The sequence below is a fragment of the Schistocerca gregaria genome, chromosome 3, assembly GCF_023897955.1.
Source record: "Schistocerca gregaria isolate iqSchGreg1 chromosome 3, iqSchGreg1.2, whole genome shotgun sequence".
NCBI classification, from domain to species: Eukaryota; Metazoa; Arthropoda; class Insecta; order Orthoptera; family Acrididae; genus Schistocerca; species Schistocerca gregaria.
The window spans coordinates 571,006,287-571,032,280 of record NC_064922.1 but is presented as its reverse complement, the minus strand read 5'-3'; the positions used below and the strand labels follow the sequence as shown (position 1 = coordinate 571,032,280).

At 40.7% G+C, this 25,994-nt stretch overlaps 1 protein-coding gene across 3 annotated transcripts in view; it reads left to right on the top strand.

Annotated features, from left to right (window-relative positions):
• The window catches only part of LOC126354246 (potassium voltage-gated channel protein Shab), a 1,056,422-nt gene that overhangs the window by 448,625 nt on the left and 581,803 nt on the right, over nt 1-25,994 (top strand). For all 3 annotated transcript variants that reach the window (XM_050003752.1, XM_050003751.1, XM_050003748.1), the window contains exon 3: nt 6,410-6,607. The gene's annotated coding sequence lies outside the window, so the exon portion shown is untranslated. The remainder of the gene's footprint in view (nt 1-6,409; nt 6,608-25,994) is intronic.

Sequence of the window (25,994 nt, the reverse complement as noted above, 5' to 3'; positions counted from 1 at the left end):
CCTTTCAGGGTAGGCCGAAACAATAGGTCCATACTTAGTAATCATATGGAAGCACTCGTTAGGTGAAGGATCGATACCGAAAGACTGGAAAGTTGCACAGGTTATACCAATATCCAAGAAAGGAAACAGGAGTAATCCGCTGAATTACATACCCGTATCACTGATTTTAGAAAAAAAAATCGCCAAACAACCGTGCAAATTGAGAAGCTCTTTTATTTTATGGGCCTGAAGATAGCATTATGAATTGCCGAAACTAGTAGTGAAAATAAAATAAAAGAACTTCTCGATTTGTACAGCTATTTGGCGAATTTCTTTGTTAAATATTTGGTCAAACGCTGTCCCAAATCCACATTGGATCGACGGAGACCATACCACCTATGTCGATTTGGAACGTATACTGTGTTAAAACATTATGCACTATCTCGAAGGAAACGATTTATTGACAAATAGCTAACATGGATCCATAAAGTGTCGTTATTGTGAAACACAACTAGCTCATTATTCGCAGGAAGTAGTAAGTGCTATCGACAAGGGATGCCAAATTGATTCCATATTTTTAGATATCCAGAAGGTTTTCGACAGCGTTCGACACAATCGACTTCTAATGAAACTGTGTTCTTACGGAGTATCGTCTCAGTTGTGCGATTTAATTTGTGTTTTCCTGTCAGAAAGGTCACAGTTCGTAGCAAATGACGGAAAGTCATCGAGTAAAACAGAAGTGATATCTGGCGTTTGCCAATGGAGGGTTAAGAGCCCTCTGCTGTTCCTGATGTACATACACGGTTTAGGAGACAATGCGTGCAGCTCTGTCGGGCTGTTTGCAGATTATGTCATGTACCGTCTTGTAAAGTCTCCAGATGATTAAAATCAATTGCAAAATGATTTAGAAAACGCATCTGTATGGTGCGAAAAGTGGAAATTGGCTCTAAGGTAATGACAAGAGTGAAATCATCCATTTGAGCACTGAACGAAATACGCTATATTTTGTTTTCATAATAAGTAATACAAATTTAGAGGTTGTGAACTCAACAAAATTCTTAGGAATACAATTACGAAAAACTTCTACATCTACATCTACATGGATACTCTAAAAGTCGCACTTAATTGCCTGGCAGAGTATTCATCGAACACAATAATTCTCTGTTATTCCAATTTCGAACAGCGCGCGAAAGAAACGAATACCTATATCTTTCCTGCGAGCTCTGATTTCACTTATTATTATGATCGTTTCTTCTCATGTAGGTTGACTTGAACAAAACATTTTTGCATTCGGAGGAGAAATCTGGTGACTGAAATTTCGTGAGGAGATTTCGCTGCAATGAAAAACGCCTTTGTTTCAATGACGTCCATTCCAAATCCTGTATCGTGTCAGTGACACTCTCTCCCCTATTTCGCTATAATAAAATATGTGCTTCGTTTCTTTGAACTTTCTCAATGCATTCCGTAAATCCTATATGGTAAGGATCCCACACTGCACAGCAGTACTCTAAAAGAGGATGGACAAGCGTAGTGTAGGCGGGCTCTTTAGCAGATCTGTTACATTTTCTAAGTGTCCTCCCAGTAAAATGCAATCTTTGGTCTGCCTTCTCCTCAACATTTTCTGTGTGTTCTTTCCAATTTAAGTTGCTTGTAATTGTAATTACTAGGTGTTTAGTTGAATTTACGGCATTTGTATTTGATTGATTTATCGCGTAACAGAAGTTTGACGGATTCCTTTTAGCAGTGAGGATCGATGACAATTTTTGCACCATAAAGATGTCTTTTCTAAATCGTTTTGTAATTTGTTTTGATCATCTGATGACTTTACTAGACGATAAACGACAGCATCGGCTGCTCAGATTATCTCCTAAACCGTTTATGTAGATAAAGAACAGCAGAGGCCCTATAACACTACCTTGGGGAACGCCAGAAATCACTTCTGTTTTACTCGATGACTTTCCGTCAATTACTATGAATAGTGACCTTTATGACAGGAAATCACAAAAGTATTTGCGGTAGTAAGACTATATTCCATCAGCACTCAATTTGATTACAAGCCGGTTGTGAGGGACGATGTCATAAGCCTTTTGTAAATCTAGAAGTTCGGAATCAGTTTGAAATTTCTTGACGATAACACTCAGCATTTCGCGTGAATAAAGAACTAGTTGTGTTTCACAAGAAAGACGTTTTCTAAATCCGTGTTGACTATGTGTCAACAGACTCTTCGAGGTGTTCGAACACAATATATGTTCCAAAATCCTTCTGCATATCGACGTTAATGGTATGCACCAGTAATTCAGTGGATTACACCTACCACCTTTGTTGGATATTGATGTGACCTGTGCTACTTTCCAGTCTTTGGGTACGGATCTTTTGTCGAGCGAGCGGTTGTATATGATAGTTAAGTATGGGGCTGGAGCACAAACTCTCTCTGAAAGGAATCTAATTGGTATACAGGCTGGACTGGAAGACTTGCTTCTATTAAGTGATTTAAGTTGCTTCATTACCCCGAGTATACCTGCCTCTAAGTTACCCATGTGGCAGATGTTCTTGATTCGAATTCTGAAATATTTACTTCGTCTTTTTTGGCGAAGGAACAAAAATTGGAACTACTACATAGATAACGTTTTAGGGAAAGTGCATTAAATGATGCGATTTATTGGCAGAATACTTACAAAATGGGAGAAATTTACTAAACAGTCAGCCTGAACCATGCTCGTCCGCCCTCTCCCCTGGAGCATTGATGCGCGGTATGGGATCCACACGAGATAGAATTGATGAAGGACATAGAAAAAGTTCGAAGGAGGGCAGTTTGTCTTGCATTATCGCGAAATACGGGAGAGAGTCCCACGGATATGATCGGCGGGTTGGGGTGAAATCATTAAAATAAAGGTGTTTTTAGTTGCCGCAGGATGTGATCATGAAATTTTGATCACGAACTTTCTCCACAGAATTGGAAAACATTTTATTGGCGCCCATCTATTTAGGAACAAGTAATCACCATCATAAAATAACAGTGATCTGAGCTCTCATTGACAGATTTGTGTGTTCGTTTTTTACACGCGATGTTAGAGAGTAGATACGTAGAGAAATAACATAAATGTGGTTGATGAACTCTCTACCAGGCACTCGACTGAAGTACATAGTAATCGCGTAGATGTAGAACTTTTTTTGAAAATTTGAAGCCATATTGACCATTAATCGACCATGACTTTTCTAAAAATATGAAAAGATTTCTAAATACCGCTACTAGTTAGAAAATTTGAAGACTATTAAATTATTTAGTTAGGTGATATGTCGTCATCATGCTATAGTGGCATTACTAAACCATTTAATGTAAGTGTATACATATTTATAGTTTCTTTACATTACTGCTTTTATTTATTTATTTATTCATTCATCCGTAGAGAAATTTCTGTGTGTGACTGTGGTGAGGACACAGAAACCTAAGCATACAACAATACCATATTCAGCAGTCACCTCAGACAAAGTAGCCAAGCTATTTAAAAAAAACTGATATTAGTATCAGTTTTGCCAACGACATCTTAAGAAAGAAACTGGTGCATCACATCATACAGCCTACAGAGAAACTGGGAAAATCAAGAATTTATAAAATTAGGTGTAATCATGCAACGAATACTACAACAGCCAACTGAGAAGAAATTTTAAAACCCATTTATAAAAACACAGACACTGACTATTTCAGACTGGATAAAGCTAGTTAGTCCGGTATAGCAAAACATATCAGTGAAACAGGACAGAGTGTTACAACAGACAACGACATCAAAGTACTACGTACTTTGGAAAAGAGGTGGAGAATGGACATCTTGGAAGAAATGGAAATACTCATTCGTAGCAATAAGTCGAAAAATGAGATCCTAGGTGGATTGATAAAGTTCCAAAATGCATTCTTCCTTACGAATCTCAATTCAGTTCTCTTGAAATAGCAAGTACATGATATTTAAGGTTGTATTCGAGTATACATCCCAGAAATATCAATATAATTCTAGAAATAAAAAGATTTTATGCTGTCATTTGTGTTATAAAATTGTCATCGTCGCTCTTTTTGTAATGGACTACTTCAGTCTACACCACTGATACAACAATAAGACATACAGTGGATACTGTTTCTGACAACACCAAGATCGACATATCGATAGTCAAATCGAAACTAACATTGTTTTGAGCGCCATCTTGTTTTCTGCACTTCTAATTTGTTTTGTGTTACCATGTTTTAAAGCAATACTGTGAAGTTTGTGAACAATGGCGAAGAAGTCCAAGAGAGCCATGGAAACAGTGACACCTCAGCACGTCACAAGAAGACTGCCACGTCAGAAGAACAAAGTGAATGAATGTTTGAAAAAATTCATGTGAACAACAGACCAATATACAAAATGACATCTCCTTTTACTAGGTTACGCATCTATTTCTCCACAGGCCGATCACAGCAGTCTTGTAAAGAAACTTTAGCGTCTGTATAGACTTATGTTAAATGTTTTTGTAACGGCGCTACAGAATGATGATGAGGTATCACCTCGATACATGTCGCTAAACAAATACAAGGTGTTACAAAAAGGTGAGGCCAAACTTTCAGGAAACATTCCTCACACACAAAGAAAGAAAATATGTTATGTGGACATGTGTCAGGAAACGCTTACGTCTCTTCAAATCACATTAATCATAGAATGGAAACACACAGCATCAGAACGTACCAGCGTGACTTCAAACACTTTGTTACAGGAAATGTTCCAAATGTCCTCCGTTAGTGAGGATACATGCCTCCACCCTCCGTCGCATGGAATCCCTGATGCGCTGATAGAGCCCTGGAGAATGGCGTATTGTATCACAGCCGTCCTCAATACGAGCACGAAGAGTCTCTACATTTGGTACCGGGGTTGCGTAGACAAGAGTTTTCAAATGCCCCCATAAATGAAAGTCAAGAAGGTTGAAGTCAGGAGAGCGTGGAGGCCATGGAATTGGTCCGCCTCTACCAATCCATCGGTCACTGAATCTGTTGTTGAGAAGCGTACGAACACATCCACTGAAATGTGCAGGAGCTCCATCGCGCATGAACCACATGTTGTGTCGTACTTGTAAAGGCACATGTTCTAGCAGCACAGGTATCAAATCATGATAACGTGCTCCATTGAGGGTAGGTGGAAGAACATGGGGCCCAATCAAGACATCACCAACAATGCCTGCCCAAACGTTCACAGAAAATCTGTGTTGATGACGTGATTGCACAATTGCGTGCGGATTCTCGTTAGCTTACACATGCTGACTGTGAAAATTTACAATTTGATCACTTTGGAATGAAGCCTCATCCGCAAAGAGAACATTTGCACTGAAATGAGGATTGACACATTGTTGGATGAACCATTCGCAGAAGTGTACCCGTGGAGGCCAGTCAGCTGCTGATAGTGCCTGCACACGCTGTACATGGTACGGAAACAACTGGTTCTCCCGTAGCACTCTCCATACAGTGCTGTGGTCAACGTTACCTTGTACAGCAACAACTTCTCTGACGCTGAAATTAGGGTTATCGTCAACTGCACGAAGAATTGCCTCGTGCATTGCAGGTGTCCTCGTCGTTCTAGGTCTTCCCCAGTCGCGAGTCATAGGCTGGAATGTTCCGTGCTCCCTAAGACGCCGATCAAAAATGGTTCAAATGGCTCTGAGCACTATGCGACTTAACATCTGTGGTCATCAGTCACCTAGAACTTAGAACTAATTAAACCTAACTAACCTAAGGACATCACACGCATCCATGCCCGAGTCAGGATTCGAACCTGCGACCGTAGCAGTCGCACGGTTCCGGACTGAGCGCCTAGAACCGCGAGACCACCGCGGCCGGCAAGACGCCGATCAATTGCTTCGAACGTCTTCCTGTCGGGACACCTTCGTTCTGGAAATCTGTCTCCATACAAACGTACCGCGCCACGGCTATTGCCCCGTGCTAATCCATACATCAAATGGGCATCTGTCAACTCCGCATCTGTAAACATTGCACTGACTGCAAAACCATGTTCGTGATTAGCACTAACCTGTTGATGCTACGTACTGATGTGCTTAATGTTAGTATTGTAGAGCAATGAGTCGTATGTCAACACAAGCACCGAAGTCAACATTACCTTCCTTCACTTGGGCCAACTGGCAGTGAATCGAGGAGGTACAGTACATACTGACGAAACTAAAATGAGCTCTAACATGGAAATTAAGCGTTTCCGGACACACGTCCACATAACATCTTTTCTTTATTTGTGTGTGAGGAATGTTTCCTGAAAGCTTGGCCGTACCTTTTTGTAACACCCTGTAATACAGCAGTTTTGCGACTGGTAGCGCTACCTGAAAACCTTCTTGTTACTGTGCATTCCGAAGCCGTGTCACTTGGCCGAGTGCGTGCTGGAGCAGCTGTGTCCTGGTTCGGCAGGCCAGGCAGGGCGGGCCGTGGTGGACGCTGGCTGGGGGCAGCTGGGCGGCAGCGCCAGCGCCGAGCAGAGCATCGCGCGCCGCCAGAGGCAGCTCCCGCCGGGCGCCGGGCAGCCGCGGCCGCGCGGGCCCCCACTGCGCGACGTAGCCGGGAGCCGCCGCCGACCGCCTGCTGCGCTTCGCCCTCTCACCATGACAGGTAGGCGGCGCTGGCTCGCCGAGCAGTTCGCAACCACTGCGCGACCACAGCGAACTCACGCTCAAACTAGTCCGCGGGCGGGAAATTACCAGTTGTGTACAATGCAGGGTGTTCGGAAGTTCCCGTTGCAAACTTGTAGTACTTTGCAGACAGGAGTTCCTACTTAATATTTTGACTAGGGATCCATGTCCGGAAACATCGTCCAACGGCTCTACATAGCCTCAAACGTAATGTGTCGGCGCCTGGAAATATATGGATACATAGAGGTTGCGAGGTGCCGGGGCTAGCAGTGTATTTAACACTAAATTCTTCTAGAATCTTCATATTGAAATGATGCCCCCCTTCTGTAACTCCGACTTTTCCTGTTGCACATGGGTTAAGAAGAAATTCGAGCTGACTGTAATAGACCCTGCAAGTGAAGTAGAAAAGAGTTTGGCACCTGCAATAATTTAATTTGATAGAAATTAATTTGATACAGGAAAGTTTCATTAACGTAGTGAGAAATGAAAGGGTTGCTTTACCGATCCACAGAATGTAAGTTCTGTCCAAAATAACAATTTTTTTTATTATGACTAAACTCAAAATAATAAACAAAACACATGACACATTTACAGTACGTCAAATTGGATACTCAAATAAATGCTGTGAATGTGAAGTTCTCCATAAATTAGCTTGTGAAGTTTATGACCAAGTGGTATATGGAGCCAATTCCTTCCGACTCAAATTTTAAGGAAAACACCCAGCCAGCCCAACATTAATTGCTCCTACAGTAGTGAGAACTCAGACAATGAACATCCAAGACAGAACCACGTAAGAAAAGACGGGAACAGGCCCCCTCTGCTGAGCTCTATCACAGAGCAAAATTCCCTAATCTGCCGGTGCCGCGGACATACATTACCAAGCTGTCTTCTTAACTGCAAGAACACGATCTGGCGTACCGGAGGCGATGGCTGGTTTCTTCGACGTCCCTTCGTGGTGATGATAATGTCGCGAGTATAGCCCGAAACAAATTATCCTGGTCTGGTTGTTCCAGGCTAAGGACTTCCAGTCAATACAAATGCGCCTCTGCGGGAGACGGAGAAGGTTCGCCACACAATCACTGACGTTACAGTGATTGATTTTAACAAGCGAAGTCACACAGTAACTCCGATACAGTCAACTGTAGCCAAAGCTGCTCAAGACGGACAACATAGATTGCTTGTCTGCAGAACGCTCAATTCGCAACTGTACTCGGAAAGTTACAATGAAGTCGAAATCTCAGCAACTTCGTCAAACAGGTACACTTAAATGAATGTATATTAGACAGCCAACAGAAGGCAGGCTGTCCAGAGCAGCGACAGCTCCGTCTTGTAACCTACCCCAAGTGAAAGGCGAGAGCCGACTCTCTCAAGAGCACCCGTACAAGCCTAACACAGAACATTCCCACCCCCACGACAGTTGCCGTGGTTAAACGTTCCAATCAGCTACTCGAAAACCGGCGAAAAATTCCACTCTATTGCCGACGCACTACTATTCTACCAATGGAGATACTTGGCGCCGATTTCTGAGCCGATTTTGCTACGTCTCGGAGCTATCCCCAGAGCAAGCCAATCACAGTTATGATTTTGCAGAAAACGCTGCAATTTGCTCACCAAGACTGCCTGGGAACGCAAGACATTCCCACGCCTCGCCGGTAGCCCACCAGAAAGTGTTTTCACTAAGTTTCTGCGGAGTAACGGAATCTCTAGCCCAGCCGCTCTGTCACACCACTGTGGGATTGTCGCCCCCGCTCTTATGACAATGGCGGCGTTTGGAAAACATCCACTCGACTCCCTCACACCTGTCGGCTTAACCCTTTCAGGATCAGCAGAACCCGCCTGTCACCGGACCACCCGGGTGACGAGAGACGCTGCGTGTGAAGGAATAGCAACTATCTCTGAAAGTTACATACCCAACATTCTTAACAAGAACAGTACCGGTACATGTGTTCCACTGTCAGAGGTATCAGAACGATTTTGGCTTGTGACTTTCGATTCGTTCGTTTTCGAACCAAGGTAATTTATCTCAACTTGATACATCTACCGTCTCCATCATCCCTCAAAGTTTGTAACATCATCACTGTGTCACCCTATACACATACATATATTTACAGGTGCCGACTCCTACAACTACGAAGCTCTGTAGCATCATTGGATGACTTTTCCGTCGGACGTGAGATCCTAATTGAAATACTATACATTTACTCCTCTCTACCAGTCCTACAAGTTTCTAACGGGAATTTTCGAACACACTGTATAAGATACAGCACCGCTCAAAAGTATTTTGCAGAAAGCATTTGCTACAATTACATAAAGATACGACTGTTGTAGAAAAAACTGCCAGTAGATAATTGGAAACTGTTCAGCTATAATCCACTAGTATAGTGCCCGCCGATTTGCTCGCGCAGACTGTGTCGTCTGCACAGACCTTTTCTTTAATTTTTATGTTGTTCACAAATTGCAGCATCATCGAAGCGTGAAGGGGCAGCATCATCGAAACGTTTCACGATAATTAAGGCAACAGAGTTATGGTCTTCTCCGAATGCACTTCTGACTAAAAAGCGCTTCTGATTGCTGGAATCGACTGTTTTGTTAATAATGCCTTTTGCGTTCTTATGGTGAGATTTCCGTAGAATCTTTCTCCTCCTAAAACATATTTCTTTGTATGTAACCGACAAGTGAAACACCACTTTTCATTAATTTATCTTTAAATTTTTTGTATTAAAACGAAATTTTTCTTATAAATTATCATCCCCTATTTCATCCCGTTGGGGATTTCATTTCCAAGAACAATGAAACATGTATTCTTTCACCTTTAAGACAGAAGCCAAATACAAATTTTAATAGATTTAGCTTTAAAAGTGCTTCCATAATTAAATATTTTGATAAAACATATCGTCCCCTATTTTATCCACTTAGGGGTTGAATTTTCTATAGCACTCAAACACGATTTTTTTGGGGTCTGACCAAGGAGCCAAACATCAGTTTCCGTAAATGTAGCTTTAAAAATACTTTAGCATTTCTTTAATAATGATTTATTTTCAAAGAAACTTCCACCCACTGTTTCACCCCATACAGATTAAATTTCCCTAAATGCTGAACCACGTATTTCTTTATTTTTGACCGAGAAACCAAACATCAATTTTAATAGTCCTAGGTTTATAACTGCAAAAAACGACATCTTTCTAAGAAATCTTTCATCCTCTATTCCCTCATCTGATCGGTACAATTAAAAAAAATCCCTTTTTAAACGGCGCCTCTGCAAATTTCAAGTTTCTGTCCAAAATGGTTTGGGATCGGCGATGCTGAGTCAGTGAGTGAGTGAGTCAGTCAGTCGGGACATTGCCTTTTGTGTACAGAAATTTAGCACAAAACGAAATTTAGATTAAACAAAGGTTCCTTATATCAAAACAGAAATAATAATTCTTCTGCCTCGAAAGTAATTTGTAGGTGTAGGTACGAATAAAACAAAACTATTTCGGAATCTGAAGAACAAATCAGTACTTCGTTCGATACGCATGGGCTTTGATCACAGGTACACACCTATTTGACACTGAATCCGCAAGAGTTTTTGATAGGTGAAGTGGGAGTTTTGACAATTCGTCGAATGAGGCAGCATCAAACCGATCCTTGTTTGAGTAGCTCCTACGAGGAACACGACGATGCAATGCATCACAGAGGGGTTCAACTGGATTTATATTTGGGCTCTGGCTTTGCCACTCCAAAAGTTTGAATTTTGATCTAAAAAGAATTTTTTTTAATGTCCAGCAGTTAGTTTTGAATTATTGCTATTACGTGGCATCATATTCTTTTCTGGGATGTCACTGTACCGGAAACAATCCATTTTGTCTTCTGTTTAAGCTACTGGACCAACCACATGTCTCTGTACCTGGCACATTTTGTTGTCCCTTTGGTTTTCTGGCTGACATATATATAGTGCGCACCATCGGAAGAAAATACTTTAAATTCACTTCGAATACTCCATAAAACAGTATATAAATCTGTAGCATTCCAAGTTTTATGTTTCCTTCCTAGCATTCCTATTTTTGAATTTATGAATGATTTACTTGGTATTTAAATCACCCTCTGCTAGGTGACGTTTTACTGTAGAGACATGTAGGTTCAGTCCATTGTGCTGCTCCTGATCATCCCTTACTTGTCGGGCCGGGTTTCTTGGACCAGGAGCAAACTGTTCACAAATCATTGTGTCCTCCATCGTTTTTCGAGGACGACTTGATATTCGTTTTTGGATACTATTTCTTCCTGATTTTACCGATGATCCCACACACACGCATTAGTTGTCGTGATATGTTATAGTGTCTAACAACACTAAATTGCAACTTTTCCTTCTACAGAGCACACAAAAGAGCATGTCTCACATCAACCGAGTATTTTTTGCCCTTTGGTATGCTTATAGTTGCCTCCACAAATAAACGAACACTGATTGAATGCCTGAGTAATGTTATTAATGAATAAAGTACCGCCAAAGCGAATTATAAAATACTTTTGACCTAAAGGAGTATACACTTACGATGATGGGAACAGACATTATGACCATCTGCTTAATAGCTTTTTTGTGCATGTTTAGAAGGAAATTCTGCGTATTAAGGATTCAAATGTTGGTAAGTTAGTGCAGGTCTGTGGCATTAAACGCCTACGCACAGGTGATGTAATTCGCGTAAATAACGGACCGCTGATTTGCCTACAGGGTGACGGTGCCCGACAGCAGCCCAGACAGGTTCCATAGGATTAACAATAGGCGAATTTGGTCGCTGAGACACCAACATGACTTCACTGTAATGCCCCTCAAATAACTGTAACACAATTATGGACAAGAAGCCTGGAAACACGAACGATTAACCGGCTGCAGGGTGGCATCGTCGTCAGAGAAGGCGCCAAGCATCAAGGGACGCATGTGGTTCGCAGCTGTCTTCCATTACTATCACATGTCCCATTGAAGCGCAGGAGAATGCCTCCCGTAGCATAATACTGGTCCCACCAGCCAACGTCTATGGCAGGCTGCACATATCGAGCAGCCGTTCACCTCTACGGAGTTAGTGGAGATGACCGTCGATCTAGTGTAGAAAGAGTATGATTCACGCGAAAACCCGACATTTTTCAATTGATCGTGATCCTGTGCTCACTGCTGTCGTAACTGATTATTTAGTTCGGTCAATTTGTGAACACGTAATATAGTCTGCAGGGGAGTTCCATGTTCAACATCTACGATGAACGGTGCGGTCTGAAACACCAGCGTTGTGCTCTTTCGACACAGTCGCCACAGATCACTGTCTATTCTACGTCACAGAGCACACAAGCCTCTGAACCCCATGTTCTGTGAAGAATCGTGGACTTGCAAGCTATTTAGCGCGTAGTGGTAGTTTCCCTGTTCTTCTACCTCTTTCCGTAGATGCTCATGACAGTAGCACGTGAACATTCGACCAGCTTAGTAATAATAATTTGTCCTATGTCAAAGTCGCTTATCTCATTGGATCTCCCCATTTGCAGCCCATATCTTCTCTAGAGTGACACCCCTCCCCCCTCCCTCCACTCATCCCCCCCCCCTCCGCCACTCATATGTACTTTTGCTACCGTATCACGTGCCCGCAACACCACCAGGCGGCATCCAACGTCGCAGTGGACAGAGGTCATAAGCGTTCGCTTATCCGCGTACATTGTTATTGTATGATCTTGCTTGTTTACTGGACATGCAACCACAGCGGAGCGAAGCTCTTGAGGGTTGTGACAGTTATGTCCGTTACTCTGTTGTGACTGGATACATACAGTACTGAGCACATAACACAGCAACTACAACATACTTTTAGGTGCTTCTATATGTGTTTTTTTTTAAGAAAATACTCATTTTCCACATTTTCATGTGCATATTGCAGCAACTGAAACGACGTTATAAATAGAGACAAATATAGACGTCATAAATAAGATCGAAATTTAGGCATATTTCGGGAATAAAACTGTCTAGATAGCTTGATGCATAAATCGGAAACGTATAAAAACAACATTTGCTCACTTAAGAAATGGAAAAAACTCGCTCCAGTGCCGAAGTTATTACAAAAGTCATTTTCAGATTTAGTAATGAAAGCCCCAAGATTACAAATTACAAAAATCCCGTAAATATTTCTGTAAAATAATCCTAAAAAAACGTAATAATGCCAACAATAATTACAAAAGTAAGCGAGATCACTCGTGATATGGAGAATGTTGGAAAATGATGTATTCCAAAAAGTACACATAAGTTTCTGTAATCGCACAAATGTCAGAATCGAAATTCCTTCTGTGTTTAGACATTCCTTCAGTAAAAAACAGCTTGAATTACTCTGAACGGTAGCAGTCGAAAACCTTACGACAGACGCCAGAGCTCGTACAAATTTTACGAAACATAATATTTATGTATGGAAAATTCTCTGAACACACGTATACCGAAGCACATCTCCAAAAGTCATGTGAAGATATATAATTATAACAACAAACAAAAGCTAAAACAAGAAAAGTCGGCAAGCAGTTGTGGTAGAGAAGTAATATGCAAACAATGAAAAGTCGAATTATTCTTGAATATAGTTATTATAAAACTACATTTACCGCAAGAATTTTTTTTTTAAATTTGTTATGGTGAAATGATGTTAAAATATTTGAAGTGCTATCTGAGTCTTTACTGAGAGAGAGGTTTATCGCGATGTGTCATTATAATGTTGCTTAACTATGCTTGATGAACAATTTCGTCCGATGTCAAGTGAGGTAATGCTGGCAGAGGCTACATCGTAGTAGATACGTCAATGTTAAAATGCAGCTGTTACACCTTCTTGACGTGTGCATAATCCATTTGGCGTCGGTAATATCCTTCCCCACCCCATGAACCATGGACCTTGCCGTTGGTGGGGAGGCTTGCGTGCCTCAGCGATACAGATAGCCGTACCGTAGGTACAACCGCAGCGGAGGGGTACCTGTTGAGAGGCCAGACAAACGTGTGGTTCCTGAAGAGGAGCAGCAGCATCTTCAGCAGTTGCAGGGGCAACAGGCTGGATAATTGACTGATCTGTCCTTGTAACACTAACCAAAACGGCCTTGCTCTGATGGTACTGCGAACGGTTGAAAGCAAGGGGAAACTACAGCCGTAATTTTTCCCGAGGGCATGCAGCTTTACTGTATGGTTAATGATGATGGCGTCCTCTTGGGTAAAGTATTCCGGAGGTAAAATAGTCCCCCATTCGGATCTACGGGCGGGGACTACTCAAGAGGACGTCGTTATCAGGAGAAAGAAAACTGGCGTTCTACGGATCGGAGCGTTGAATGTCAGATCCCTTAATCGAGCAGGTAGGTTAGAAAATTTAAAAAGGGAAATGGATAGGTTAGAGTTAGAATTAGTGGGAATTAGTGAAGTTCGGTGGCAGGAGGAACAAGACTTTTGGTCAGGCGAATACAGGGTTATAAATACAAAGTCAAATAGGGGCAATGGAGAAGTAGGTTTAATAATGAATAAAAAATAGGAATGCTGGTAAGCTACTACAAACAGCATAGTGAACGCATTATTGTGGCCAAATAGACACGAAGCCCACGCCTACTACAGTAGTTCAAGTTTATATGCCAACTATCTCTGCAGATGACGAAGAAATAGAAGAAATATATGATGAGATAAAAGAAATTAGTGAAGGGAGACGAAAATTTAATAGTCATGGGCGACTGAAATTCGGCAATAGGCAAAGGGAGAGAAGGAAACGTAGTAGATGAATATGGATTGTGGGTAATAAATGAAAGAGGAAGCTGACTGGTAGAATTTTGCACAGAGCACAACTTAATCATAGCTAATACTTGGTTTAAGAATCATGAAAGAAGGTTGTATACATGGAAGAAGCCTAGAGATACTAAAAAGAACCAGATAGATTATATAATGGTAAGACAGAGATTTAGGAACCAGGTTTTAAATTTTAAGACATTTCCAGGGGCAGGTGTGGAGTCTGACCACAATCTATTGGTTATGAACTGTAGATTAAAACTGAAGAACCTGAAAAAGGTGGGAATTTAAGGAGATGGGAACTGGAAAAATTTAAAGAGCCGGAGATTGTACAAAGTTTCAGGGAGAGCACAAGGTAACAATTGACAGGAATGGGTTAAGAAATACACTAGAAGACGAATGTGCACTGGTTTCTTGTAATGTTGAATTTCATATTAGGGTATGAAATATTTGAAGACTGATATTTAATGTCGTGAAGGCTATTTTCCAGTGTTCCTAAAGAATCAACATTCACGCACTAACTAGTTTTACAAAGTATTGTGTTTCATGTGTAAGGAAGACATTTTATCTTCAAAAATTCTAAGGAACATCTCGTGATGAAATGTAGGTGGCGACACGTGTGAGGACACCGTTAATTCTAAGTAGTATTATCTTTCCTCCTCTTCTTTCCATCTTTTAACTTTTTGCTGCTTGACGGGTTTTGTTCTATACTCTTATATATAACTATGCTTTATATTCGTTATATTTTGCTACACATTTATTATCGACATATAGTACCTAATTTTGGATGAATAGGTATTTCAGTTACATGTAACATTTTTTGTTGTTGTAACTGTAATATATGGAACTGCCATACGAGAGGAAAAGAGCGAGTGATAGATACTCTGGAATCGAAGACTGTGTGTGCGTGGGATAGTTGGCTTGGAATGCGGATGAGTGTCGTGTTGGAATGAAACTTACGGTAACTAATACCGAAAATTTACATTCCGAATACGGAATGGACTTAACATTGCCACGAACATCTTGAAAAGAAAACATAAGACTAATTCAAATAATTGAGTCTCCTGAAATTCTACAGACTGCAGTGACAACATATACGGCGGTGAGTGTGTCTCCGATAGACTGTGACTGGTTAAATTTACGTTTTTCATTTGCTATCTAAAATGAGTTCACGCCCGTTAATACAGTAAAAGTAGCTATAAAATGGTTAAACAGTTTCCTACACAACAGTGTTATGCATCAGATTGATAGTTCACTGGTGTGATAGGGTGGCAACAGCAGATTAACTGCAGTTTCGTTAGCCACGAGTTAACGTGGATCTGAAATTAACAAGTATATTATGTGACAGAAGTGTTACCGTAGTGCATATATATACGCTAGTGAACTACAATAGCATGTAATTGCTTCCGACAGGTACATATTTCCCTAGCAGTCGACGAAGGAATATTGTTGTTGTTGTTGTTGTGGTCTTCAGTCCTGACTCTGGTTTGATACAGGTCTCCATGTTACTCTATCCTGTGCAAGCTTCTTCATCTCCCAGTACCTACTGCAACCTACATCCTTCTGAATCTGCTTGGTGTATTTTATCTCTTGGTCTCCCTCTACGATTTGTACCCTCCACGCTGCCCTCCAATATGAAATTGGTGATCCCTTGATGCCTCAGAACATGTCCTACCAACCGATCCCTTCTTCTAGTCAAGTTGTGCCACAAACGACTCTTCTCCCCAATCCTATTCAGCACCTCCTCATTGGTTATGTGATCTACCCATCTAATCTTCAGCATTCTTCTGTAGCACCACATTTCGAAAGCTTCTATTCTTTTCTTATCTAAACTATTTATCGTCCATGTTTCACTTCCATACATGGCTACACTCCATACAAATACTTTCAGAAACGACTTCCTGACACTTAAATCTATACTCGATGTTAACAAATTTCTTTTCTTCAGAAACGCTTTCCTTGCCATTGCCAGTCTACATTTTATATCCTCTCTACTTCGACCATCATCAGTTATTTGGCTCCCCAAATAGCAAAACTCCTCTATTACTTTAAGTGTCTCATTTCCTAATCTAATGCCCTCAACATCACCCGACTTAATTCGACTACATTCCTTTATCCTCGTTTTGCTTTTGTTGATTTTCCATCTTATATCCTCCCTTCAAGACACTGTCCATTCGGTTCAACTGCCCTTCCAAGTCCTTTGCTGTCTCTGACAGAATTACAACTTCAGCGGTGAGCTTCAAAGTTTTTATTTCTTCTCCATGGATTTTAAAACCTACTCCTAATTTTTCTTTTGTTCCCTTCACTGCATGCTCATTATACAGATTGAGTAACATCGGGGAGAGGCTTCAACCCTGTCTCATTCCCTTCCCAACCACTGCTTCCCTTTCATGTCCCTCAACTCTTATGACTGCCATTTGGTTTCTATACAAATTGTAAATAGCCTTTCCCTCCCTGTATTTTACCCCTGCCACCTTCAAAATTTGAAAGAGAGTATTCCAGTCAACATTGTCAAAAGCTTTATCTAAGTCTACAAATGCTAGAAACATAGGTTTGCCTTTCCTTAATCTAGCTTCTAAGATAAGCCGTAGGTCAGTATGGCCTCACATGTTCCAATATTTCTACGGAATCCAAACTGATCTTCCCCAAGGCCGGCTTCTACTAGTTTTTCCATTCGTCTGTAAAGAATTCGCGTTAGTATTTTGCAGCTGTGACTTATTAAACTGATTGTTCGGTAATTTCCACAACTGTTAACACCTGCTTTCTTTGGGATTGGAATTATTAAGAGTTAAAAGATGGAAAGAAGAGGAGGAAAGATAATACTACTTAGAATTAACGGTGTCCTCACACGTGTCGCCACCTACATTTCATCACGAGATGTTCCTTAGAATTTTTGAAGATAAAATGTCTTCCTTACACATGAAACACAATACTTTGTAAAACTAGTTAGTGCGTGAATGTTGATTCTTTAGGAACACTGGAAAATAGCCTTCATGGCATTAAATATCAGTCTTCAAATATTTCATACCCTAATATGAAATTCAACATTACAAGAAACCAAGTATTAAAACAATTAGAGATTAATGTCACTCAGGAAATCATTTGAGAAAAAACGTAAATTAATATGTTCTCAGAATCAATAACAAGAAAGATATGTAATGTTACAATCCGCACTCGAACACAAACTAATAATAAAGCAATAACGTTATGCCTACCGACTGAATAAATGGGTTACATGCCCAGAAATTTTTTTAAGTAACTCTGGAAACGTACTGAGGCTTGTGTTACCAGTAACTTACGAACAACGCCCAAGAATTGTCTGTGATATTTTAAAAACCCTCTGAGACAACACCATCGTTGTGCAAATATTATCCGCCTTGTCGCTTCATTCATTTCCTGTGATTTTATATTACATTAAACGCTCAGTTAGATACTTTTTGCCCAACTGCTAAATTAAGCACACTTCCGCATGCAGACAAAACCACACATTTCTTAGGTTGCTCTCGGTTTCTCAATGAAAATTGTCAACGAAAAAATATAAGTAATTGAAACTATCTTGTTTAAGCACGAAAACTTGTCCTCGCCAGAAATATTTCACTGATTTGTTAACATTAGTAATGTCACGTAACTACTTTTCTGTAAATAACAAAATGTACCAGCAAAACGATGGCCTAGCTATTCGTAGCTCCCTTTCCAGTTCATTAGGCCGATGTGTTCATAAACAAATAGAATGTCAATTCTTTGAAGAAAAGCCCCTGGTAGTTAACAAAATAACATATTATAACAGATATGTTGACGATATATTGATCTTATGTGATGGCACAGCAGAAGAAATGAAGGATCTCACAAAAGAAATGAATGAAATGCACCAGAATATCATCTTCACCGTTGAACACCAGAAGGTCAAAGGTTAAATTTCTTGTATCTCTCCATAAGTAGCTCCAGCGGCAGACACAAATGTCAAGTCGAAGGAAACACCTCATACCCCCCCCCCCCCCTCCTCCTCATACAAGCACATAACAGCTTCATACATAGCAATGCTCAGCAGAATGTATAATATCCCGTTAGAAGCAGATGAACAAACTGATGAACTAAACACCCATAAAGTAATGGCTTACGATAATAGTCACAGTCCAGAACTAATTGATGAACCAAATACATAATAAAATAAATTTCCACAAAGAAAAACTAACACAAAATAACACCACGTCACATTTAACAGAAGAAATGTGTTAGCATGCCACTCTTAATGAAACTGTCATACAAAGTAGCATATTTTTTCTAGGGAACAAATTTCTGAATCAGTTTTTAACAAATAATTAAATTAAGGACAAATCCACAATACTGAAAATAACATCAAGCCATATAGTCGATCAAGAACATACAAACTTAACTGTAACTAATGTTCAGAGATATACGTTGGCCAAAGAGGAAGAAATTGCAACAAACTATTCCGGGAACACATGGATGCCCTTCGTTGAGCTACCAAATAACATTTAACGATGGAAATTCCATGATTTGGTCATACAATCACACACCAAGCACTACGTCATGTAAATCTGTTGTTCTGCGATTATTGTTTACTAATGTTGTTTATAAATGTCACTCCAAATGTGAGAGAAGAAAGAGGAAGAAGTTATATTAATTCTATATAAAATGTACTATATTATTTTTTATAATATATCATATAACCTAAACAGTCAGTAATGCAGCTGTTAACTATACAGAGAACAGTTGCATTAAATTTTATTTCTTTTTAGTCAGACGGAGACTGTAAGCAAAATATAAATTTGACCTTAGCAGAACATGTAACCAAAAGTAACGGTTGATAACATATGTATTTTTGTGTGTAAACGATGATCTCAGTCGGCTACATGATGGATACTGAGATGTATTTGAATAAAAAAAAAGTAAAAAAAAAGAAGTGTTTCTGCCCCATTTGTAAGGGTGAGAATGGGAATAACAACAGGCAGAGTAGAAAGTAAGTACACCTAAACAGCAATACATCGTAAACGTCAACTCTCGAAGTGCAGTAGGTTTCGACGTTGTAACTGTCTCCTGTCTGCATACCAAAATATATGCTATGCTAAATGAAGATGGGTGAAAGCCCGAAATGCATATTAGCTTAAATAAAAACACTTAGTAAAGTAGCTTGTTGCCGTAATTATTAAGATAAAATAATAGACGCAGATATGTGAGCGATTGCTCGACTTAATTCCGATCATTGTTTTAACGTACGTTTACAACTCATGAGAATAAACATTCAATGAAAGACTGACCTATCAATAGAGATGTCCTCCTATAAACCTCAAGGGAAGCTAAAAGTGCATAAGTGGAAAACTTAAATTGCTGAAAAGCTATTCAAGGCTTACACTACAACATTATCAAGGAAATTTACCCATTACAAGATCATAATTTGTAATAAAATTTTACGAACTATTTCAGAATAGCACCATATGAACGCCCATCATGTGGCACAGTGATCCGGCGTTAGAACCGCGTGACGAAAGTAAACAATCTGGTATGACAACGGTTCGTGTTGTTCGTGCTACAATACGCAACTGTCCTATCGACTTCCAACAAATATGAAGTTTTCTCTGGTTTTTTTAATAAATTTACGAGATTAAACTTCGCGAAATGATATGTAAAATATCACATGCTGATGCACTTTTCCAATTATCTCAGATTGTTTCTCGTTTAATGCATAAAAGAATAAAACGAGAAAAAAGCAATTCGCTCGCATATTTGGCGCAAACGTTTATTGTGCGCCTGTATGGCGTTGATCGATGCTTGTGAACAGGAAATGTAGCTCTAGCGTTCTTCGCGGAATATGAAACTTTTATTTTCATCGTAGAGTACCGGATCGCTCGCCTAGCCGCATGAAAGGAATCTAGTCCATACAGCGAACAAAGTCGGCTTTCCATTCGCATAAAGTTATTCAGAAAACAGCGTGATATGATGACAATTGAAGTGATGGGAATCGTAACACTAGACCAGTCTCAGTTGAAACATGGTAGAATGAGTTGAGAAAGTTTTCCTAAAATGTGTCCTTTACTTCTGATGACTTTAGACATTCTATTGACCTTGGATTTTCTTATCTACAGCCTTCCTAGTGCTAATACTCCTAGTTCACTCTCATTCAACAGTGATTCTTCTTGAGTGATCTTCCCTCAACAAGACGAATCTTCTAATAGCAAATAAATGTTAATTATATCGTGTAAGATATAATGCCTGCCGAAAACTACACTGAAGAGGCAAAGAAACTGATACACCTACCTAATATCGTGTACGGTCGCCGCGAGCACGCAGAAGTGCCGCAACACGACGTGGCATGGAGTCGACTAATGTCTGAAGTAGTGTAGAAAGGAACTGACACCATGAATCCTGCAGGGCTGTCCACAAATTCGTAAGAATACGATAGTGTGGAGATCTCATCTGAACAGCGCGTTGCAAGGCATCTCAGATATGATCAATAATGTTTATGTCTGGGGAGTTTGGTGGCCAGCGGAAGTGTTTAAACTCAGAAAAGTGTTCGGTGTTGATGGGCCCAGGAGAGGCATAAAGCTTTGTGTCGTGCAGTCATCAAGAGTAAACGAGTGGGCCTTTGTTTCCGAAAGCCCAAATCGATGATGTTTTGTTGAATAGTTCGCACGCTGACACTTGCTGATGGCCCAGGATTAAAATCTGCAGCAATTTGCGGAGGAGTCGCACTTCTGTCAAGCTGAGCAATTCTCTTCAGTTGTGGTAAACTCCGTTTTTGCAATATCTTTGTCCCACCACAGCGAAGTTGGAGATTTGATGTTTTACCGGATTCCTGATATTCAAGTGGTCGTACTGCAAAATCCCCACATCATCGCTACCTCTGAGATGCTGTGTCCCATCGCTCGTGCGCCGTCCGTGGCACCACGTTCAGACTAACTTAAATCTTAATAACCTGCCATTTTAACAGCAGTAAGCGATTTAACAACCGCGCCAGACACTTTTCGTCTTATACAGGCATGCCGACCACAGCGGCATATCCTGCCTGTCTACATATCTCTGTATTTGGATACGAATGCCTGTACTAGTTCCTTTGGGGCTTCAGCGTATATCGCTTGAAAGCCATGAACACATTTTCGGAGTTCCATACCTCAGTCGGTAAAACGGAATCGTTATAGGATCACTTTGTTGTCCCACTGTCTCTGTCTGTCTGTCTGTCTGTCTGTCCGGCTGTTAGGCACATTTTTCTCAGGGACGTGTATAGATACAGGCTGACATTTACGTCACGTACTAAGGTCTAGGCACGATTGACCGTGTTGAATCTTGAAGCTTCTCAGTCAATGCAATCAAAAGATAGGACAATATACACCTCATATATTTATCATTTATAGATGAATTACATTTATACATATTGGGCCTTGTGGTCCGTATTGTTTAGAATTAGCTCACAATCTCCCCAGCAGGTTTCTGCGAACAAAGGAATAAATTCAGCTTCACTGGCAGTATTACATTGAACGAGTAGAAAACTAATTCTCGTAGTGGCTTAGTTATCCTCTGAAGCGCTGCGATCAAAGATCATTCAAAGAAATTTTATTTCTGTGATAAAGCAGAACCAACACATCTGAGTATATACAGCCCATGCATCCACAGATACACCTTAGAGAGTGCAGTCAACCCAACCAAGATAAAAGCACCACTAGCATTCATTTCAGAGGGACCTGTCAGTCAGTTGTCAGAACTAAATCACAGGTAGCACCAGTCTGAAACACTGAATCCTTTTACAGAGTGCTCCACTACTACGATGTTGCCGTGTCCGCTGCCTGTTCCATTTCCTTATATGTTTTCGCGGCCTTTGGCGAAAGGAAGAGGAGACTCTTAGGACTCTCATGTGTGATTAGCAGAGACGTGTGATCAGAACAGCCGCGGTTTGCCACCACACTCCGGTGCTCACGCAGTCCTGCCCGATTCCAACGTCACAGTGTAAATGACGTGGGTGTGATGTAACCGTGCGGGGTTACTTTTGCAGTGTGGCATGGCTAGTACGTGGCCGATAAAGCGACCGAGTGTCAGCACGTCTACTATACTTTTTTACTGAACCTTACCAAAATTGGAAATGTCGTCTACGCCACACCACTGAGCTGTCACTTTAGCCATTAACTACTGTCTCGTATATTACATGCCAGTTTACACACTTTTAAAACTGGCAGATTTATTAAATGTTTTTGCAAGAGCTCTGCGTTACATAAAATGTTCCAACCTAGTCATAGACTCCTCCGACGATCAAGATTTTAAATTCTCTATCTACTGTCCATTCTAATAAGTGACACTCTCGTCGTAGCAATGAAATGTTTTCGCTCCGCTCGTTTAGAAAATTCCTGATACTGAGTGCAACTCGCGATCTACAAAACAAACACTTAAACCAATACTTAAAAATGTAAAATAAGTAAGTGACACGAAAAAATATGTCTCGTCTTCTTATAGTTTCAGATATCCTTGTGAATTTTCTCTTTATAATAATGACAAAGAATGACAAGAAAAAAGTAATAAAGATTCAGCTACTTAAGAAAGAAAACGTTATTTCTGAGCTACCTGGAATGTATTTACGTTACAGTGATTAAGGTCACTCGCTATGATTCATGTGTCTGAAAATAAATGGTTTGATTCGGATCCCAGGGACCTCACGCTCCTTGCGTTTTTACTATCTAAAACGTACTGCAGTCGGTTTAGATTATATTCCATCACTCAGCCTGAAAGTTTATTATCGCACGAAAGAGGCACGGAACTCGCTTGTGAAACGTCTAATACCCTTTACTTATCAGTAGAGGCTACAGTGGTACTACACTTCCAAAAATAATAAAAAATCTTCCATTATAACTTATCGCATTAACAGATTATACCGACAGCATAAAAACAATCTACTCGACCTATCTGAAGAGAGTTATACCAAACAGTTTTATGCCAACTACGAAGGAACAGATTCTCTGTTGACTTTGTTAACAGTGTGTATCAGATATCCAGTTCAGTAAAGGTTGAACATCTCTGCCTATTGAATGAAATGCCATCACGTGCGTTTTATGTCAATTATTACTAGTTCCCATGGACGCACAGCAACGGAAAAGTGTAGTATCTTACTCGAATTATACAGAAAATGTAGAACGTTTTCAGATTCCCCAATGGGAAATATATTACCTGTATGGACAGCGACAGTACATCCTCCTATTTCTACAAAAGAGGCCAAGACCTCGAGTGGCTAATGTATTAAATTCAGAAGCAATTTCCTTAATGGATGCAACGTATAGGATGGTGATAACTAAACTTTCGATCCTTGAAAGGGCTCCCATGACAAGCGAGTGATCAAAAGACAACGAAACTTTTCGGAAACGTTTGTATGGTCATGCAAAAGAGAAATAACGAATAAACGACGGAATAAAACAACATTTGTTAATTGTGTACCAAGTTGAAGTTCCAGTTTACAAAGCTTGCTCTGTCTACAGCTGCGGTGGACCATGTGTCGTAACACAGCTTGCACACTGCTTCAAAACTGCAAGTTGCGCCAGCATTCTCAGCCATGGCAACACTAACTGCTGCAACAATGGTGGTGCAACTGGCAGTCGTTCTCTCATAGGAGCAATTTCCAAATGGAACTTCCGAATCGCATTCTTCAACCCCGGAGCAGAGAGAGGACCTTTACGTATTCTTTCAATGCGCCGATACTCGCGGTGAGCAGCAGCCCTGTTGCTGTTGTTTTGACCTACGTCTACATATATACTCCGCTAGCTACCAAGCGGTGTGTGGCGAAGGGCATAATTTGCGCCAAAGTCATATTCACCCCCCCCCCCCAACCCCCACCCCTTCTGTTCCAGATCGCGCGAGGGAAAAACGACTGTCTGAACGCCTCAGTACGAGCTCTTATTTCCCTTATCTTTGAATGATGATCATTACTCGATCTGGTGGTAGCCAATCTGGAAGCTGCATCAGATATGTTTGATTAAACAGCTTTACCACTAAAATCGCGCTCACCTCATCCAGGCGCATAATGACTGTCTGCAGCTGTAATGCACATTGATGCTCGTGTTTCTACCCAACGTCGCCGCACCAGTACCGGCGCCTAACGACAATTCAGGACACAAACACGACTAACAATGCAAATCCAGCAGCGCAATCTGAATATCATTCCTATAAGGTTGAGTATCCGTACGACAAATAATTTTCCATCTACGCCGGCTTAAACGAAAGAGTAATTGTAACCACCCTGTAATTCAGGAACTTTTCTCCAAATTTTACTAGTGTCAACGACTGTCTGAACGCCTCAGTACGAGCTCTTATTTCCCTTATCTTTGAATGATGATCATTACTCGATCTGGTGGTAGCCAATCTGGAAGCTGCATCAGATATGTTTGATTAAACAGCTTTACCACTAAAATCGCGCTCACCTCATCCAGGCGCATAATGACTGTCTGCAGCTGTAATGCACATTGATGCTCGTGTTTCTACCCAACGTCGCCGCACCAGTACCGGCGCCTAACGACAATTCAGGACACAAACACGACTAACAATGCAAATCCAGCAGCGCAATCTGAATATCATTCCTATAAGGTTGAGTATCCGTACGACAAATAATTTTCCATCTACGCCGGCTTAAACGAAAGAGTAATTGTAACCACCCTGTAATTCAGGAACTTTTCTCCAAATTTTACTAGTGTCAACGACTGTCTGAACGCCTCAGTACGAGCTCTTATTTCCCTTATCTTTGAATGATGATCATTACTCGATCTGGTGGTAGCCAATCTGGAAGCTGCATCAGATATGTTTGATTAAACAGCTTTACCACTAAAATCGCGCTCACCTCATCCAGGCGCATAATGACTGTCTGCAGCTGTAATGCACATTGATGCTCGTGTTTCTACCCAACGTCGCCGCACCAGTACCGGCGCCTAACGACAATTCAGGACACAAACACGACTAACAATGCAAATCCAGCAGCGCAATCTGAATATCATTCCTATAAGGTTGAGTATCCGTACGACAAATAATTTTCCATCTACGCCGGCTTAAACGAAAGAGTAATTGTAACCACCCTGTAATTCAGGAACTTTTCTCCAAATTTTACTAGTGTCAACGAATATCCTGTGAAGAGGACACATTGTCCAGCTTTAATGCACTGCTTACTCACTATGGTCTGCAGTACGTCTTTGTCAACCCTTGGCTGCCTCGAATGTAGACACTTAATGAATCTGTTATACTGAAGATTCAGGCTGTTGCATACGATGTGTTAGAAAGCACTGTAAATTTACTTAGAGTTTTTCCCGTTCGCCCTTGTTTAACTTAAGTATCAAATTGTAGCTTTTAGATGCCAAATGTAGTTCATTCGCCGTTCTGTGTTGTAACTTGCGAGCTTCTGTTTACACGATTTCATCTTCTTCTGCAATCAGTCTGGAAACTGCAACAAATATGTGATGTGTAAGACAACTACCACCGTACGGCGAGAACGGTTGCTGCATCGACTAATACACAGATGTACTCACGATCTTTTAGTAAAACGCAGGCCGTTATTCAAAATTAGTTACCATCTAACATATACTGCAACTACATACACTCTGGTCTTGGGTATTGATAAACGCTTCAGCTGTATTTAGCACTTTAT